The sequence below is a fragment of the Ovis aries genome, chromosome 20 (genome assembly GCF_016772045.2).
Source record: "Ovis aries strain OAR_USU_Benz2616 breed Rambouillet chromosome 20, ARS-UI_Ramb_v3.0, whole genome shotgun sequence".
Classification (NCBI taxonomy): Eukaryota; Metazoa; Chordata; class Mammalia; order Artiodactyla; family Bovidae; genus Ovis; species Ovis aries.
The window spans coordinates 15,794,398-15,808,109 of NC_056073.1; the positions used below are offsets into that span (position 1 = coordinate 15,794,398).

Here is a 13,712-nt window from a genome sequence, read left to right on the forward strand (position 1 = left end):
CCATAGACGCACACTGCTGAGGTTCATCTAAGCAGTCAATGGGTCATTCAGTCAAAACATCATTTTGTAAGCATCGCATGAGGGATTTCGACAGCAATTCTCAAACTTATAAGAATACTGGGAAGTTTATTACAAAGGCAGGCTGTGGGTCTCCCCACCAAAGATTTGGTTAGGTCTGGAGTGCTGTCCTGGCTTGTATATTTTTGACACACCCCACAAAAGATGTTGATAATTTGGCACAATTTGAAACACTGGACCCCACTCTGAGGAGCCTGGGCTTGATTTAAGGTACAAGGGTCCAGGGGCTCCAGTGGGGAGAATAGAGTTAACGTAAAAGAATCCCGAATCCCATGCCTCATCCCCACCCAAGAACTGAGGACACACAGTATGGATCAAGGTAAACTGAGGCCCTGACCATCTCAGAAGGGGAGGCCACCAACCAGAAGGCTCGCCAGCACTAAGATCTTTTTTCTCCAGCAACCAGCAAAGACTCAAAAATAAGAGGGAAATACGCCAGGAAAATGTCAGAATCTTCTTGTTGAGAGGCCTTGAGCAAGTTAACATTTCTGTGCCTCCATTTCCTCATCTGTAAAATGGGCTCATGATCTTCACCAGGTAGGGCTAAACGTGTATGCTGAGTAAAGAGTTCAGAACACTCCCTGACACAGGATAAGTGCTAGGCAAATGAAAGCTGTCATCACTAGGAAAAAGTGGAGGTCCGATTGGCAGAGACAAGCAGAGAAGGCCGGAAGAAAGCCTTGAGTCTGAGAGAAAGAAAGTGTCAGAAATGTCCCCTGAGGATGAGGAGTGTGGCTGCAGCAGAGGGACCATGTGTGAGGAAATGCAGGATTAGGCTGGAAAGATGAGGGGGGGAAGTGTTACAGCTTGAACTGTGTCCCCCAAAACAGTAGTTGACATTTCTAACTCTCAGTACCTCAGAGTGTGACCTTATTTGGAAACACGGTGGTTGCAGATTTAATTACTTTAATTAAGGTGATGTCATATCATATCACAGTAGAGTAGAGTAAAAATCTGATATGACCAGTGTCTTTATAAGAGACAGATGGCCGTGTGAAGACAGAGGCAGACCGGGGTGATCCAGCGACAAGTCAAGGAAGCTGGGGTTACCAGGGGATGGAAGAAATAAGGAATCTCTCCTACAGGCTTCGGAGGGAGCATGGCCCTGCTGACACCTTGATTTCAGACTTCTGGCTTCCAGAACTGTGAGAAAAATACATTTCTGTTGTTTCAAGACACCCAGTGTGTGGACCTTTGTTATATCAGCCCTAGGAAATGAACACTGGGGGCATGTGGATTCTCGGTGGTGAGCAACATGGAACCACTGTGGCATCTTGAACAGGGAAGTCATTCTTGATGAATAAACCAAAGAAGCTTGAGGATCCATACCCAAACCTTCTCCTAGTCTCAGCTCATTTTTTAAAAAGACTGCTAAAGAGTCCTTTGCCTACCCATCATCAATGAAGTCATGAAAGACAAAGAAAAATTAAGGAACCACTTCAGGTTAAAAGAAACTTACAGAGACACAACTAAATACAACCTGTGATATGGGACTTCTTTCTTTTTCAGCTACAAGCTTATCACTGAGACTATTGTGACATTTGAATAAGGTCTGTAGATTAGATACTAGCATTGTATCAGTATTACTTTCCTGGTTTTTATCATTCCATTGCGGTTATGTAAGAGAAGACCTTGTTTTAAGAATATACACTAGTGTTTAGGAGTAAAGGGACATTGTTATGTCTTCAATTTACATTCAAACAATGTGTGTGTGTATGTGTGTGTGTGTGTATATATGAGAGTTAGAACGACAAAACAAATGTGATAAAACGTTAACTTTTGGGGAATCTGGGTAGACTATATGAGGATTTTCTGTACAATTCTTGCAATTTTTCTGTATCTGAAATTATCAAACTAAAAAGGTGAAGGGGGAAAAGTCCACTGACCATGCTATTCCATGGCCTTCCTGTTGAACTTTTCAAAGAAATGCTTTGAAGTTACTGGAGCCCAGGCTTGGACACCAAGCTAAAGTGATGAGTGAAAGAGTTCTTGAAACTTTGGATTTCTACATGTTGAGATTCTACTTACGCCCTTGGTGGTCGCTGGCTATTGTGGAAATTACTGTGGAAATAATATGTGGCTAATGTTGGAATTATCTATGTTACAAGTTATATGCAGAAAATCCTTCTTCTCATGCACATTAAGACCTGGAACTCGAAGGAGCCATACCAATTAAGTCCAAGTTCCTACCGGACTCATTATATCCTCATTTATATCCTGAGATGGGTGAATCCAGGCTTTTTTTAAACATTTTTGGAAAATGGACTCTGATCTTCTCACACAGCCCATTCCATTACTGGTCAGTTCTGACCACTAGAAAATTCTTCAGCTTGCTGACTTGAAACCTACCTTCTGGAACCTCTATCCACTGATCCTGATCCTGTTTTCTGGATGGTGTTACAGCATCTCCATCCCCATGATCTATCCTATTAGACAGATCTATCTATTAGATATCCGATCTATCTATTAGTTATTCTGTCCTAAATTCAGATTTGTCAGTGTCCTTCTAGAATATAAATGCAACACTCCAGGTCCAGCTTGACCATCAGAAGCAGGGCAAACATGACCTTTCTAGTTCTCAGCATCCTGTTCACCCAGCCTCAGATAGAATTCGACTTTTTGGCAACTGCATCACACAGCTGACTCAATGAATTTAGACTCAAACCACAGTTCTCTTGTGAACCATGGTTCACTGCTCTTGGTTTCAGCAGTTATCACCACCCAGTATCACCCCGCATCTCTCTGAGTTTGCTCAGCATCAGTTTCTACCCACTAGAACATAAGATTCATGAAAGCAGAGGCTTTGTCTTGTTCTGAATCCCCAACACCTAGGACAGGTCCAAACCCATAGAGGATATTCAATAAATACACACCAAAGAAATGAATATATATATTTATAACATATAAGCCATATCTCACTTTCTCTATACTTGTGTAACTTATTTATCATTCACACCCAGTCTACTAACAAGAGGGATTTGGGATGACTTGCTTTGCATGACTTTTTAACTTCGGAGCAAATTTGTTCTTTTTTTCAAAAATCAATTAATTTGGCCACACCAGGTCTTAGCTGCAGCACCCGGGATCTCCGATCTTTGTTAGAGCATGTGGAATCTTTCATGGTGGCATGTGAACTCTGAGTTGCAGCATGTGGGATCTAGTTCCCTGACCAGGGATCAAACCTGCGCCCCCTGCATTGGGAGCTCGGAGTCTTAGCCACTGGACCACCAGGGACATCCCACAAACTTTGTTCTTGTCTATATTTTATTACATTTGTATCATTAGTTACAGCCTGTTGAGATCTAATTCCTGGCTCTCGACCAGCATATTGGCTACCTCTCTGAGTATCCAGTTATTCATTTCACTGCGGCCACATTGATCTTGCTATTCCTCAAACACTCTAAGAGGCTCAAACACACTCCCAGGATTTCTACTTTGACTCCACCCTCTGCTGGGGAGCCCCTTCCCCACTCGTACCCATCCCCCCATATAGTTAATATTACCAGTTCCTCACCTTTATGTCACTGTTCAAATGTTTCCTTCTCAGTAAGGATGACACTGCTCATCCTACTTAAAACTGCAAAATGTCCCCCCTCTCCAGTCCTATCCTCCTTACCCAGCTCCATAGTTTTGTGTTGTCCATAATGCTTATCACCTTTTAATGATCTTTAAGAGACCCGGGTTCAATCCCTGGGTTGGGAAGATCCCCTGGAGAAGGAAATGGCAATCTACTCCAGTATATTGCCTGGAAAATCCCATGGACAGAGGAGCCTGGAAGGCTACAGTCCATGGGGTCGCAAAGAGTCGGACACGACTGAGCGACTTCACTTCACTTCACTTCACTTCATGGGACTTATGGGCCTTAGGAAGCATCGCTACGAATAAAGCTAGCGGAGGTGATGGAATTACAGTTGAGCTATTTCAAATCATAAAAGATGATGCTGTGAAAGTGCTGGCACTCAATATGCCAGCAAATCTGGAAAACTCAGCAGTGGCCACAGGACTGGAAAAGGTCAGTTTTCATTCCAATCCCAAAGAAAGGCAATGCCAAAGAATGTTCAAACTACCGCACAATTGCACTCATCTCACATGCCAGCAAAGTAATGCTCAAGATTCTCCAAGCCAGGCTTCAACAGTATGTGAACTGTGAACTTCCAGATGTTCAAGCTGGATTTAGAAAAGGCAGAGGAACCAGAAATCAAATTGCCAACATCCGCTGGATCATCGAAAAAGCAAGAGAATTCTAGAAAAACATCTATTTCTGCTTTACTGACTACACCAAAGCTTTTGACTGTGTGGATCACAATAAACTGTGGAAAATATTTAAAGAGATGGGAATACCAGACCACCTGACCTGCCTCCTGAGAAATCTGTATGCAGGTCAAGAAGCAACAGTTAGAACTGGACATGGAACAACAGACTGGTTCCAAATCAGGAAAGGAGCACGTCAAGGCTATATACTGTCACCTTGCTTATTTAACTTATATACAGAGTACATCATGCGAAATGCCCGACTAGATGAACCACAAGCTGGAATCAAGATTGCCGGGAGAAATATCAATAACCTCAGATATGCAGATGACACCACCCTTATGGAAGAAAGCGAAGAGGAAGTAAAGAGCCTCTTGATGAAAGTGAAAGAGGAGAGTGAAAAAGTTTGCTTAAAACTCAACATTCAGAAATGGCATCTGGTCCCATCACTTCATGGCAAATAGATGGGGAAAAAATGGAAACAGCAAGAGACTTTATTTTGGGGGGCTCCAAAATCACTGCAGATGGTGACTGCAGCCATGAAATTAAAAGATGCTTGCTCCTTAGAAGAAAAGTTATGACCAAGCTAGACAGCATATTAAAAAACAGAGACATTACTTTGCTGACAAAGGTCCATCTAGTTAAAGCTATGATTTTTCCAGTAGTCATGTGTGGATGTGAGAGTTGAGAGCCAAAGAATTAATGCTTTTGAACTGTGGTGCTGGAGAAGACTCTTGAGAATCCGTTGGACGAGTCCATCCTAAAGGAAATCAGTCCTGAATATTCATTGGAAGGACTGATGCTGAAGCTGAAATTCCAATACTTTGGCCACCTGATTCGAAGAATTGACTCATTGGAAAAGACCCTGAGGCTGGGAAAGATTGAAGGCAGGAGGAGATGGGATGACAGAGGATGAGATGGTTGGATGGCATCACTGACTCAATGGACTTGAGTTTGAGTAAGCTCTGGGAGTTGGTGATAGACAGGGAGGCCTGGCGTGTTGCAGTCCATGGGTTTACAAAGAGTCGAACGCAACTGAGCGACTGTACTGACTAACTGACTGGTGGGACTTCCCTGGCAGTCCAGTGGCTAAGACTCTGCACTTCCAATGAAGGAGGCCCGGTTTCCATCGCTGGTTGGGGAACTAGATCCTGCACACCGCCAACTAAGACTCGGAGCAGCGAAACAAGGCCTTACCTCCAAATAGAGTCACACTGGGGATTAGGGCTCCAACAACAACAACAACGACAACAACAACAAAGAGCTCTGTAAGCTAGCTTATTTCTTGCGTGTAGTGTTTGCTCTCTGCCCTACCAATCCTGCCCCTTGCTATACAAGGGAAGGAATTTTTGCCTGTTTTGTTCATTGATGTATCCCAAAGTACATAGAACAATGCCTGGCACATAACGGATACGAAATAAATATTTGCAGAATGAACGAAAGAACAACTGCTCAGGACCCAGGAATGTATGTGACATCAAGACGAACAAGACACCAACAGGCCAGCTGATCACATGCCGCTCATGTTATCTCCCAAGTCACTGGTGAAAATATGCGATGGAACAGACCTCCCTTCCTCCAGAACAGTATCTATTTATTCATCAGCTCCCTCAGTGTATTGTCTTTGGATCAGCAAAACAAAATAAAATGAAATACCATTAATACTATTTCAAAAAATATTTTGATGGCATTCGAAAAGGCTCGTTTGACATACAGCCAGGTCAGTGGGAGACAGAATACAGCACGTGGTCAGTAAGATAGCCAATGGTTCCAATTATAGGACGATAGCTACCTACATAGAAATAAGACTGAGAAGAAAAATGCCAAAATGTTAACAGTGATTATGTGGTTCAGTAGTTAAGACTCTACCTTCCAATGTAGGGGACGTGGGTTTGATCCGATTGGGGAACTAAGATCCCACATGCCATGGGGAAACAAAGCTCACAACTACAGAACCCCACATGCCACAACAATCACTCAGCGCAGCAAAAAACAAAACAAACAAAAAACCACAGTGATTATTTGTGAGAAGTGGGATCGTGGTTTATTTTTTCTTTTTCTTTTTCAAAGTGTCTACAATGAGCAAGTATTTCTCCTATAGGGAGAGGAAGATCAACATATTGCTACTTGTTATTCTTGTTGTCATACCATTATCTGGATTACTCCCCACGCATATCCTCATCAAGGCAGTGAGAATTCAGATGATACCTTACTGGCCCTCAGGAAGTTTCCAGCCTAGTTAATGTCAGCACACCCACACAGAGTACCATTATCATTACTGTATTATAGATGAAGAAATTGGAGCTCAAAGACATTAATTTGGCCAAGGTCATTTACGGGATGGAGTTCGGTCATGGATCTGAGCCTAGATTTTTTTCTTTAATTTATTTATTTGGCTGCAACGGGTCTTGGTTGTGGTTCAAGGTCTCCAGAGTATGCAGGCTCGGTAGTTGTGGCACGTGGGTTTAATCACCCCATAGCATGTAGCAATCTTAGTTCCCCGACCAGGGACTGAACCCAAGCCCCCTTCACTGCAAGGTGGATTCTTAAGTACTGGACCACCAGGGAAGTCCCTCTGAGCCTAGATTTTGAACTCGAGCAGCCCAAATCCAGAATGGATATTCTTAAGCCCTCTACCAGGTTAAATAAGCTCAAACTAGCCCCAACCAAAGAATGATGATCCAGAATGGTAGTGGTAAAGGCTATAAGGAGGGGGTGAGAGACCACATTTATTGGGTGTACCAGGTGCTTGATATGTATTAACTCATTTAGTTCTTACAAGTGTCCTGAGGAAAAGGTACTATTTTCCTTTCTGTGTTATAAATGAGGAAACTGAGACTCATAGAGGGGTGTGACTCTCTGTTATATTTCACACTTACTAACCCCTTTGGCCTTCAGTTTCTTCTTCTACTCCATGGGATCATAATTCCCACCACACCGACTGTTGGAAAATATTAAATGAGAAAATAGATTCAAAACACTCTCATCACATGGGACTTCCCTGGTGGTCCAGTGGTTGAGAATCTGCCTTCCAGTACAGGGGACTTGGGTTGCATCCCTGGTTGGGAACTAAGGCCCAACTGCCTCAAGGCAGCTAAGCCTGTGCACCACAACTAGAGAACTAGAGAAGCCCTTGCTTGCAGCAAAGACCCAGCACTGTCAAAAGAAGAAAAAATCCCTCACCAGTGTCCAACCTATGGGAAGCGTTTCATACATGTTAGCTACTCCGGCTATGTCTCTTGATTCCAAAGTTCACACTCGTTAATGGCAACAGGCTGACTTGCTCAGTGAGCACAAGAGAGGAATCAGTTCTAATCGACGCCACCAGGATGCACGTGATGAATGAATGGAGTCGCAGAGGAGGTGCCAAAGGAAGGGGCCTTGATGGAGCAGGGTCTACCAGGTGGAGGAAGGCAGGGACCCACCCTAGCAGCGCAGAGGGGCACGGTTTGCTCGTTCCTGTCCTTCGCCCTGGCTCTCCAGTGCCCTTCCTTCCGGTTCTCCCTCCCCCTCTGCTCTGAGTCCTTTGCCTCAGCTGTTTCCTTAATCAGGGCCCCACAGCCTCTGCAGCAGGGAGTGGGAGCCCCTGGCCCTGGGGTGGCCCCAGATAAACAGCTGGAGCCCTTGTTTGCAGAATCTGTCATGTCCAAAGGAAAAGGAGAAAGAAACCTCTGGGGCCGGGAGGATGGCTGATAATAAGTCACAGCACTGCTGGGGCCCCTGCACTGTGTCCTCCAGCCTCTGCCTGTGGGACCTCCCACTCGTCGTCAAGACCCAGCGTAGCAAAGTCATCTCTCCACAAAGCCTTCCTTGACGGCACCCTGACCCCCACCTCTTGCAAGCTTCCGTTGCAAGCAGCACAGAAGCCACTTCCAGCCATGTATTCATTAAGTGGAAACTGCTCAGGTGTTGGTGTCTCAACCAGCCTGGGAGGTCCAGGGAGCAGAGTTTGTCTCCCGGGCCTAGCATAGAGCCTAGGAAACGTCTGTGAGGATTCTGAATACAATATGGCTGGACAGTTACATACATATTCAAAAATCTACATGTTCACATAGAAAAAGCTGTTTCTTAAAATGGTATGGGCCTCTTGCCTTCTGAGATGGCCTACACTCTCTGGAGTGTGTTTCTCTCTAAATAAATCTATTTCTTACCTAAAAAAAAATCAGGACTTCCCTAGTGGTACAGAGGTTAAGACTCCAAGCTTCCACTGAAGGGAGCATGGGTTTGATCCCAGTGGGTGAACTAAGATTCCACAAGCCTAGTGGCACAGCCAAAAAAAAACACAGAAACAAAAATAAAATCATTTTGATTAATCAATGGGCTATTTCAATCATGTTCTGAAAAGTATAAAGTAGATATTTCTGTGTTTTCAAGCAAACTATTCCATATTTTCAAACAGTGTTATAAATTACAACCTATAACTGTATCATATGTAACGCATTAACAGCATGGATTCATTTTGTATAATGTCAGATACTTATTTAAATTTATATGGCATAAAAATGTTTTTTTTTAAAAAAAGGATATGCAACATTGAGTGCAAAATGATCTTAACTTTGTAAAAATAAAAATAAGTGCATATGAACAGTATTCTATAATCTTATTTTGAAAAAATAAAACTGAGTGTATATACACAGAAAAAAAGGTTCAGAAGGACACATACTAGCCTTTAACACTGGTTTTCCCCAGGGGATGAAAGTTGGAGGGTGGGGCACCTTTATTTTCTTCCTGTCTATAAGGTGTTTTTAAAATGAAGGTGTTTATAAAGTTTTACTTTCACAATTACATTTCTTACTATTCAAGTTAATGAATTTTTCCTTAAAAATTAAATACAAAATTAACAATTACTTAAATAGCTGCTTAAATAATTGCAGGGCAATTATTTAAATAATAAAGAGAGAAGGCTTACAAAATGTAAACTAAGGCTGTCTTTGAGTGGTAACACGATTTTTCTAGCTTTTTCCTATTTTTGTGTATTGTCCAAATTTTCTATACTGAGCAAGTATTCATTTTATAGTTTTTTAAACCTTAAAAATAAAGGCTGAATGAATGAATGCATGACTTTCCCAAGCCCTCCTCTGTGCCTAAGTCTGACCCAACATGCAAGAGATCCATGGCTGTCTCTCTGTCCTCCCTTGCTTCACCATATGGATCAGGCCTTCAGAAGGACTCTGTCCACGGATGTGCATGGTTCAAGCCTCCGTCCTCAGCGCCCTCCCCAGATCTGGACACCGGCATGGTCATGAGAGCCAGTAGCAAGAATCCTGGGCTCGGGTCAGGATGCTCAGGGCTCCCGCCCTGCCCTTGTCTCCATGTCCCAACCCTCCAGACTCCACCTATCCACTCCAGAGACTGCTCAGCTCTCCCGGAAGCCCTCCCCTCAACCCCGCCTTCCCTGTTCTCCCTCACCTCGGAATGCCCACAACATAGACTTGCACCCTGAGACTTCATACTTGCAGCATCATCTGTTGGACCAGCATTGATCAAGAGGATATCATATGCAGTGATGGGTACATTAGAGAAACAAGGACAGGAGTCATCACGCACAGTCACCCTTCATATGGGCTAAATGAATGAATGAAAGAAGAAGGGATTTCCCTGGCAGTCCGGTGGTTAAGGCTCTGCCAATGCAGAGAGTGCAGATTCAATCCTTGGTCAGGGAACTAAGATTCTGCACACGGGGTGGTGCAGTAAAAAAAATAAAAATAAAAAGGTAGACACTAACTAAGACATAGATCCTGTTGTCAAGGAATTCACGGTCTAGTAAGGACAAGGAGCTGCACCCACACCCAACGTTCACGAGGATATGCTATCCAAAAGGTGGGATGTGTCAGGGGAACAGTCAGGTAGATTTAAACCAGGACGTGAAGACCAGCCAAGTTTGGACAGACAGGAGTGGATGAGAGGAGGACAAGGTGCATCCCAAGAAGGGGGGACAGTGTGAGGCAAGGGATGGAAGCAGGGACTCCCCAGGATGTCTCAGCATGCCTGTTGGGCAGAAATAAGGTGTGCTGTGCTTAGTCACTCAGTCATGTCTGACTCTGTGATCCCCATGGACTGTACCCTGCCAGGCTCCTCTGTCCATGGGGAGTCTCCATGCAAGAATACTAGAGTGGGTTGCCATGCCCTCCTTCTGGGGATCTTCCCAACCCAGGGATCGAAACCCAGGTCTCCTGCATTGCAGGAGGATTCTTTACCATCTGAGCCACCAGGGAAGCCCAAGAATACTGGAGTAGGTAGCCTATCCCTTCTCCAGGAGAACTTCCCAACCAAGGAATGGAACCGGGGATCTCCTGCATTGCAGGCAGATTCTTTACCAGCTGAGCTACCTAGGAAGCCCAGGAATAAGGTGATGGAGGTTGACTGTGGGTAGAAGGGCTGGATAGGTGGGTTGAGCCCAGATGCAAGGAGACCCAGAGCACTATGACAAGTTGAATTTAATTTCACAGGCCCAGAGAAGGAAGTCTCTGATGGTCTTCGAGCAGCAAAGCTATGGAAACACACAGTAATCCAGGCAAGTGCACACGGAGGCCTGGGGTGGGCAGGCAGCCACAGGAGCAGAGAAGAGGCGCAGTGGGGAATACCACAACACTTGCTTCCCAAGTGCAGAGTGTGTCCTTAAAGGAAGAAAGGCACATCCCCAGGCCAAACGCCCTTTCCCCATCCCACCTTCTTCTATACATTCTATGTATCTGTCTTTTACATTGGCCAGCATCTGGCACCATGCTGCTTCAGAGCACACCAGGACAAGTGAATGCAGCAAGGGATGAACAGGGACTTCTCTGGTTGTCCAGGGCTTAAGACTCCCATGCTCCAACACAGGGGGCCAGGTTTGATACCTGGTCGGAAAACTAGATCCCACATGTCAGAACTAAGAGTTTGCATGCCACATGTGATCTGCATTCCTGCATTCCACAACAAAGGCTGAAGATCCCGAGTGCTGCAACTAAGACCGGCGCAGCCAAATAATTAAATATTTTTTAAAAATAAAGCAGAAGGTCTTAAAAAAAAAAGAAATGGATGAACAAATGATTGGATCCTGGACTGGCAAAGAATGCCTCTGGGCGCACATTTAAAGGGTGGAGGTGGGGAGGGATAGGAGGGTAAATGGAAAATAAACAATTGTTCTGTTACCACTTCCTCTGGGGCCAGGACATGGTTTTTAACGGTGTGCAGCAGGCACACACACAGTCTGGCACGCGCACATCCACACAGACACACAAAGAGCTATTTATTTACTTCCTTTGTGAAGGGTAAATAAAGATCAGGTCAAAACAGGCTCCCCCAAACCGCCAGGGGGTCTTCCCCAGGTGTTGGTGCAACACTCGGCTTGGAGAAGTCACAGGTGGCTGCCTGCTCGTGTCACCCCACCTCCTTTTATGCACGTGTGGGTCTGGTTCACCAGGGAGGCCTCATGTGCAGTGAGAAAGTAGGGGAAGGGGGAAGGGTGGCAGAGCAGGGCTTCTTCACCCCTCCTCCAGTGCAGGCCAGGCCAGTGAAATTCACCCACCCACCTGAGAGGCAGCAGTGGTGCAGTATGGGTGACGGAGGGCCATGCTGGGCAAGGCAGCCCATCCTTAGATGCTGAAGCTGGGGGGAGGGCTGGGGCAGAGGGCATCAGGTATCTACCAACCCCTGTGGAGGTACAGTCATCCTCTATATTCACGGATTCTCCATTTGTGAATCTGCCTACTGTCTCTCAATGCTCCTGCTGCTTTTGTGGTCATTCGAAGACACTCACAGAGGTGTGAAAAATTCGAGTCAGCTGATGCGCTTGTTCTCAGCTGAGGTTGAACAGGGCGACGTTCTGCCTCTTTGCTGCATCTCCTGTGCAGTAAACAAGTGTCCTTTTCAGGCTACTCAGTGGCCCCTTTCCAGCATTTTTAGCCTTTTTGTTGATTTCACTGTTTAAAATGGTCCTCATGCATGGCTTCATGGCTAACTACAAGAAAGCTAGGGTGTGCGTGAGCTAAGCTTCGTTCAGGCATGAGTTACAGTGCCCTAGACCCTGAGCTCAGTGTTAATGAATCAACATATTAAAAACAGTGTCTTAAAACAGAAACTCACATAAAACAAGTATGTTGATTGGCTGATGAAAAATGTTGGGACCACAGGCTCAAAGGAAGTCAGCCTTGCATTTCCCTCGAAGCAACGGCTCTGGACTCACTAATGCAGAGTTCATGGTGCCTTTATTTTTCACTAATTTTATTCATTTATCTGTGGCTATGGGGGGTCTTCACTGCTACCTGGGCTTTTCTCTGGTTGCAGAGAGCGGGTTACTTTCCAGCTGCAGGCTTCTCACTGCAGTGGCATCTTCTGTTGCAGAGCACAGACGCTAGGGCAAGCAGGCTTCAGGGGTTGCAGCTCCCGGGCTCTAGGGCACAGGCTGAACGGCTGTGGCGCACGGGCTAAGCTCCTGCAAGGCAGGTGGGATCTTTCAGGATCAGGGATCAAACTGTGTCTCCTGCATTCGCAGGCGGATTCTCCACCACTGAGGCACCAGGGAAGCCCCCACAGCAACCTTATATAGAGCGTGAGTATTGTGAATAATGACAGTGGGCTGTATTTCACTGTTACAATAATGGGGCAGCCCTATCTTTGGGTTCCTGTGACTGCCAGCCTGCATCTACTCATCCATTCACTACCCAGCACCTACTGAACAGCTGCGAAGCGCAAATCCTGCTGCTGCTGCTAAGTCGCTTCAGTCGTGTCCGACTCTGTGCGACCCCATAGACGGCAGCCCACTAGGCTCCTCTGTCCCTACTAAAAGCCAAAACATGTCATGCAAACAGGACCCCTGCCCTCCTATCAACCATCTTAACTGCAGAGTTGAGGGCACGTGACTCTGAAGGTTTTCTTTCTTTCTTTGGCCTGAGTCCCTGGGTTTACACTCCAGTTGGGGCCTCAGACTTTTGCCAGGTAGTAAGAACAGCGCATGAAGTGACTGAGAGGCCACTCAGGGTCCAGAGCAATGCTGTGCCTCAAGGAATAAAGTGAGAGACGCCAACATGAGAAGGCAAACGGCAGGTCTGGGTGTGGGTCTGGCACTCGGAGGAAGCAGGAAGCCAGTGAGCCCTCTGCGGAGGCCAGGGTGTACAGCCTCTCTTCCTGGACTAGCTGGGAGGACTGCAGGGCAAGAGGGGCCCAGAGAGGAGATCAGAAACAAGGGCCCACAGAGGAAGTGTCCCCACACAGATTTCCACTCCCCACACTCTGCACTTTCCTGGGGTCACAGGTAATAGGAGGAAGGATCCCACCCAGACCAGGGTGCTGGAGGAGGGGCTTGGAGGGGACGTGTCCCCCCGGAGCAGAAGAGAAGTCACCAATCTCACCATCTGAGAAAAAAGCAGATTCCACCCCTAGTAAGTGAGGGGGAAGTGAAA

The 13,712-nt window shown here is 45.7% G+C and overlaps 1 protein-coding gene across 7 annotated transcripts in view; it reads right to left on the reverse strand.

Moving 5' to 3' along the window:
* CCND3 (cyclin D3) overlaps positions 1 to 13,712 on the reverse strand; it is a 94,730-nt gene that overhangs the window by 61,249 nt on the left and 19,769 nt on the right. For 2 of the 7 annotated variants that reach the window (XM_060402986.1, XM_060402985.1), the window contains exon 2: positions 1 to 12,745. This exon is cut by the window's left edge and continues 54,765 nt beyond it. The exons of 2 other annotated variants lie outside the window; for them this stretch is intronic. The gene's annotated coding sequence lies outside the window, so the exon portion shown is untranslated. Of the gene's footprint in view, positions 13,665 to 13,712 lie in introns of all 7 variants that reach the window. 3 more of the 7 variants (XM_060402983.1, XM_060402982.1, XM_060402984.1) reach the window with 2 other exon arrangements.